Raw genomic sequence first — 6,836 nt, 5'->3', positions numbered from 1 at the left:
TCATTCGTCTGCCAGGCCCAGCTCAGCAGCTGTGCCGTCCTGCCCTGGAGCACAATGCTGGTCTGCGACACCCTCACCCCGAAAGGGCTCTACCCTCCGGGGACTGGCTGCCCTATTTATAGCTCGGCCTGTGCCTTCTCAGGATGGCAATTTCACGCCCATCCATAAATCTGCCCTTCCAAACCGGTACAGCTGAGAGAGTCCCAAGAACCACAATTACTAGATTCTCCATCTGGGGTGGCTGAGGTGGGGTCACAACTAGGATTCCAGAAAGACAGCAGTCCAGGGCTTTGTCGAGGGCAGGACACGTCGGCTGTGGGCAAGGGTGGAGCCCGGAGGTCGCATGGGCCGGCAGCCTCCAAGACAGGCAGCCCTGGCTGAGCTCCACGAGCCAAAACCCAGGACACTGGCGGGGACCCGGGATGCCCTGACCAAGCCCCACTGTGCGTGTGGTGCTGGGCCCAGCTCAGGCTCTGCCCCCAGCATGCCAGCAGACGTACACAACACAGCTCCCCACGCAGTGCCGCAGGGGCCAGAAGTCCACGTCTGCTTATCACTCATGCCATCAGAGCGCCTGCTCTGGATTCTGCACACACCAGACACGGGGCCTCCTGCAAAGGATTTCCCTGTCGGTAGGAAGAGCTGAGTGTGTCCTAAAAACACCAACTGGGGTGCACACCACACCGGAGGAGCCTGGGGGTGACGGGAACGCAGGCGAGGGGCACCCAGTTCAGGCTGGGCACCCAGGGTCGGCTCAGCCTGACCGAAGTCAGGCCAGGGACCATCCCAGCCACCTGCTGGCTAGGGACTTGGCATATCAGTCAGCTGCTCTGGGCCGGCTCTCGGCCTTAAAAGGGGCAATTGGACTAGGTGGTCTGGAGTCCAATTCCAGCATGACCAGCCAACTGAGCCCACCCCAGAGTCCTTCTCAAGCCTGACCCTACACATCAGAGAGGACTGTCCATGGGAAACTGGTGAGCTTCGGCTTCAGACAGCTGTAGGTTCATATCCTGGCTCCCAGGTGTCCCACAGAACGTCTCCTTCATGAGCCTGTGAGTGAGGAAGACCCCACAGATGTGTGTCCAGTGGGTGGTGCCCGGTCACCTCTAGAGCTGGCACGGGGCACCTCTCCGGTGCCAAGCCTCCTCCTAGGCCCCTCTGGCCCTAGGAAGGATCCCGGTCTCCACAAAGCAGTGCTTCTCATAACCCAGCCCGTGTTAGGAGCGATTCCGGATAAGGAGGGGGAACCCCATGCTGATAGCCTGTCTTCCCAGAGGTCGAGGTCCGTCCACCCCACACCAGAGGAGTAGGCGGGAGGCTGCCCATACACCCCAGTGAACCCACACCTGGGTGATCCTGCCCAGCCTGGGGAGGGGAGCCTAGATGTTGCTGGGTCCTATCTAAGCTGAACAAAGGGCACCGCGAACGTTGTCACTGGGTCCCTGTGTGTCCCTCCAGCCTTCACGCTTGCATGACGAGCCTGGCCTCCCCGATCCTGACACAGCTCGGTTTCCGCGGCAGCTAGCAATCCCCTGGGGCTTACAGGTGTGGCCACCCAATCCAGGGGGCTCCAAAGCCACACGCTGGCCAGGACCCCTGTACATCATTAGAGTCTGCCGTGGTGAAGCCAAGAGGCACCAGCGGGCACCCCGTGAGGTCTGGAACTCCGCCACTAACCACAGGCTGATGGCGAGGTCCTGCCACCACCTCCTCGGATTTCAGGGTGGAGACCAGCACTGCCCAGGGCAGGGCGCTCAAGAGAGAAGCCAGAAGCAAGGCTGGAGAGCCGGGCCGTGAATGCCCAGCACCAGACTGGGGTGCAGGTGGGGCCGGGCCCAGGGCAGAAGGGCCGCCCGCTTGCCACACACCCTGCCAGGCCCTCTACCTCGGCTTCCACACATCCTTCAAGTGTTACTCTTTCTCACGCCCTTCCCTCAGAAGCTGGACCATCCCTCCAGGACCCAAGGCCGTCCCCAAAGCCTGCGTGCTCCTCTCCCCTCCGCAAAGAAGCCAAGGCCCCACGGGGGTCTTGAACTGCCAGGATTGGCCCATGCGGCCCTCTGAGCAAGGAGCTCGCGGGGCCTGGACCTTGCCTGGGAACCACCTGGCCTCCACGTCCACCCTGGTCCCCAGGCGGACAGGCAGGCGAGGCACGTCCGAGAGTCCTGAGGAAGGGAATGAACGAGCCTTAGGACAAACAAATGTCGATGAACTTGAGGAAATGGAAAACATCGACTCCGTTCTCTGGCAGGAGAACCAAGAGAAGGGCTGAGCAGAGCCAAGGAGGGTTCCAGCCGGCCCGGCAGGCTCGAAGCAGCTGGTCTATCAGGCACAGATGCCAGCGCTCAGCATCCCGGCCGATGCGCCCCATGTGTGCAGGCCTGCAGGACGCTCATAAAAGCCGCCGGTTCTAGGATGGAAAGTGGGGCGGTGCAGGGGTGAAGGAGAGAGGGCGGTGCAGGCGACCCTGCAGCTCGGCCTTTCCCAGGCCACCCGTCCGGGATCTCCCATGGCCACAGGGGCAGGGAGGGGAGGGTCTGCTCCCTTCTGCATCTCCAGAGATGACATATCCAGGAACTCGAGATGGGCTCTTTCAGGCAGGGGGATGACAAGCAGGCCTTTGACAGGCCCTGGGATTTGGGAGGCAGTGAGGCCAGCAGAAGGAAGGGGCTATAGGATTTCACCCTCAGGACAGGAGGGCGTGACATGCTGTGGGTGGTAGGGGAATGAACTCTGGTCTGAGCCACTAGGAGGCTGTGCTGCAGTCACAGGGTCGAGCTGAAGGCCCAGGACCAAGGGGCACGACAGTCCCGGGGGACAGGGAGGCAGGGAGGGGCTAAGGTAAGGGACCGCAGGGCTGGCTGATTCGGCAGTTCGGGGGCACCTGGGTGCCCTCCGGGCTTCCGTGCTGCCCTCCTGGGCCCCTGGCAGTCTCCGGCATCACACCCTACACACCAGTGTCTGGAGGCCAAAGAGCACTAGGTCTTTCCGAGGACTGTTTGAAGAGCTCAGGATCTTTCCCAGGACCGCCGCTCTTCCAGAACTCCCCTCCTGGTCCTTCCCACCCCAGTTACAGGAAACAGGAGCAGAATTACCATGACTGGCTGAGGCAGGGAGGGGTCACTGTATGGGGTAATGCTCAGGTGCCACCAAAAACCCTCGTGGCCCCCCCTGTCTGCTGGCCCCATTACTGCTGAGGAGCCAGCTCTCTGGACCCTGAGGGACTTCAGCCATGCCCACGTGACCTTGCCACTCCTCAAGCCCAAGCTGTGTGCCTCCTACATCCCACCTCTGACTTCCCCATCCAGGCAAAGGCACAGGATGCTATGAACGCCACTCAGTGCCAAGGGCAAGCAACCTGGAGCTCCACCTGCAGATGGTGATGCCCCACAGGGACCCTGTGACCAAGGGGAGCAGAGCCAGCAGATAGATTTTTCCCTCCCTCCCTCTAGAGTGAGCAGGTGTCAGGATTCCCAAAGTCTGCCCCTCATGTGCACCCCAGGGGCCTGTAGCCCCAAATCCAGTTGTAACACATGGGTCTTTGCCTCAAACTAGCACAGCCATGTTCCCTGAGCGTGTGGACAGCACAGCGGAGGGCCAGCTCCCAAGCAAATCAGTCAACAAGAAAGAGGCACGTGGGAGGTAGCTAACAGGATCTAACACTGTAGTTCAGTAAGCAGAAAGCCCCAGAAATGGGAACAAACAGGGGGAAAGCTTGTCTGAGTGACACCTTAAAGAAAACAAAAGCTCTTGGGCCCAGCTTTATGACAGTTCTTTCAAACACTCTGAATCCTTAGTGGACTTCAATCACACTAGAACTCTTTATTCCCAGGCTATGTTCGTGGCTGCAAACCACAGAAGGAGTGCAAGCTTTTCAATTCACTTTACGGAACTGCATAATCCTTCTGTCAAAATCAAACAAATGGAAAGTAAAAACTAGTGTATGAGCGCTTCTTTGGGTCAAATACTGCCTGAAGCATTTTATTTGTTGAATGGCATGGGTAAAATTATTGTCACCCACCTTACATAAGGGAAACTGAGGCACAGCTGGTGTGCGTCAGGAGCAGAGTTCAAACCTGGAGGGCACACATAAGAGCCTGTGGCCTTAATTTCTGCAAAGCACTGCCCCACAACAAACAGCCTCACCTATGAATTTAGGTGGAAAAATCCCAAATAAAAAGAGTAGGAGATCAAATGAGTAGCATGCTAGATGATTAATGTACCAGAACCAGGTAGGAATGTCAGGAGAGTGTTCCTATCTTTGTAAAAAAAAAAAAAAAAAAAAGGTTTTCATTAAACACTGGGTTGATGAAAAATTACATTTGTTAGGTAACTGTCACATATAACAAAAAAGTACAGCAAAGACCCACACCCCAACCCCCAGGGGAGGACACAGGACATCACCCTCTGCTTTCTCCCTTGGAGGGCACTCACCCCCAAATTTCATCCTACCATTCCCATGGTGCACATACTTTTATCCCAATATGCTCGGATTTGCATGCTCTTGAAACTGATGGTTGGACTCTTGCTGTGTATTTCTCCTCCTGCTGCATTTTTGACCAGCCTTTTATTTCTGAGATTCATCTATTTTGTTGAATGCTGCTTTGGATCATCCATCTTCACTCTTGTATAATATTCCATCACGTGATCCTAATACAATTTCTGTGCCCATTCCACTGTTGATGGATATTTGGATGATTCTTCACAATTTGCCACTGTAAACAGTTCTTCTGTGAGTGCTCATGGGTGTATGACCTAAAACCACATCCTCTCGTGCATTTGCTGGGTCACAGGATATGTACCTATTCAACATGACATCATATGCTTGACTGTGTTCCACAGCAGTTGAACCAATTTATGTTCCAAGGAGCAATTGTAAGAATGTTTGCTGTTTTACATTCCTTGCCAAAACTGATATTTCTATAATTTTTCATTTTTATCCATATGGTAGGTGTGAAACCATGTACCTTTTTTTTTTTTTTTTTTGGATTTAGTTTGCACTTCCCCATTACTAATGATATTGAATGCCTCTCATTTTCTGAGCTAAATTCAATTGGTCCTGTGTAAGCCTATTTCTAGATCCACTCTTTAATTCCATCGATCCGTCTTTTTTTTTTTTTTAAGATTTTATTTATTTATTTATTTGAGAGAGAGAGAAAGAGAAACAGCATGAGAGGGGAGAGGATCTGAGGGAGAAGCAGGCTCCCCGCTGAGCCGGGAGCTTGATGTGGGACTCGATCCCAGGACTCCGGGACCATGACCTGAGCCGAAGGCAGTCGCTTAACCAACTGAGCCACCCAGGTGCCCCATCGATCTGTCTTTTGTTGCACCAAAGCCCCACTGCCCTTTGGACTGTTAACTTTATAATGAGTCTTGAATCTGGGGAGTGTAAATTCTCTTTCTCTTCTCCAAAACTATTTTGGCCATTTAATCTAGGCCCTTTGTGTTTCCATCTAAATTTTAGAATTAACTTCTAAGTCTCCATAAAAATCCTTTTGTCCATCCATTGTCCTCCTGTATCAGCTTTTCAGTTAAATGGATACTTTAGAAATTGTAATATGGATTCTTGATTTATTACAGTCTTAAATATATCATAGTCAAAATGCTAAAAATCGTGAATGAAATCTTAAAAGCAGCCTGTGGGGCATGCATGGTGGGAGGGAGGAGCACAAGATCTTCAAAGCAGCAGTACTAAGCATGACGGCTGACTTTTCAGCAGAACTATGGAAACCAAAGGACAATGGAATAGCCTCTCCAAAATGCTTGGAGAAGAAAAGTGCCAACATAGAATTCTATAACCAGTGAAAATAGTCTCATAAATTGAGATAAAGATATTTTCTTTTTTTAAAAGAGATTTTGAGAGAGAGCACGAGCAGAGAGGAGGGCCAGAGGGAGAGGGAGAAGCAGATACCCTGCTAAGCAGGGAGCCTGATAATGGGGCTCGATCCCAGGACCCCGGAATCATGACCTGAGCTGGAGGCACCAGCATCTGAGTCACCCAGGTGCTCCTAAAGATGTTTTCATATAAGAGGAAAGCTGTAAGAGTTTGTCACCATATTAATACACTATAAGAAATGGTAATGACAATGCAGGAACAAACTTTATGGCAACAAGAGCACAAAGGGTATGGGTGTAATGGAGTTAGACTGGTGTCAAGTTCTTGCATGAAGATTCTTTTGTCTAAAGTCTGTTCATCTGATACTAACCTGTCATTTTTTTTATTATTAGTGTTTACTTGGTCTACCCTTATGTTTTAGATAGCTCTCTTTTAAATAACTTATAACTGGATTTCTAAAAACTAGGGCTTGGCAATCTATCTTTTAATGGAGTTTTTAGTCCACTTACATTCATTTTAATCACTGATATGTGGATTCATTTCTGTTCTTTATTTTATATTTATCTTGCCTCTTTTCTTTTTCTTCTCTCTTCTACTTCCTTCCTATTATTGATTTTTTTTAATTTCCATTTTCCCTTTGTAGTTACATAAACTTTTCTACTATTAATGACTCCCTAAACATTTTAACATATACAGTGAACTTATCAAAATTCAAAGTCCATCAATAGATTTACTTTCAAACAGTGAAGATTTAAAATACTACTTCAAATCACTTCCCACTTTCTGACTTTTCTATTATTTTAACCTTTAAAACTCTATAAGGCACGTTTATTGTTTTGCACAGCCAATGTCTAATTGCAATTGCCACATATGTACCACTTCCTTTGGTCATCATTTCTCCTTTTGTCTCATCTCCCATCTGAGATGACCATCATGCAGCCTGACATATATCCTCTGGAGTCTCCTCTAGGGAAGATTTGTTGATAGGGACATTTTTGTT

This window comes from Leptonychotes weddellii, chromosome 14, assembly GCF_054177405.1.
Source record: "Leptonychotes weddellii isolate Sample4059 chromosome 14, ASM5417740v2, whole genome shotgun sequence".
Taxonomy (NCBI): domain Eukaryota; kingdom Metazoa; phylum Chordata; class Mammalia; order Carnivora; family Phocidae; genus Leptonychotes; species Leptonychotes weddellii.
The sequence above is the reverse complement of the archived record's forward strand: the minus strand, read 5'-3'. Positions refer to the sequence as shown.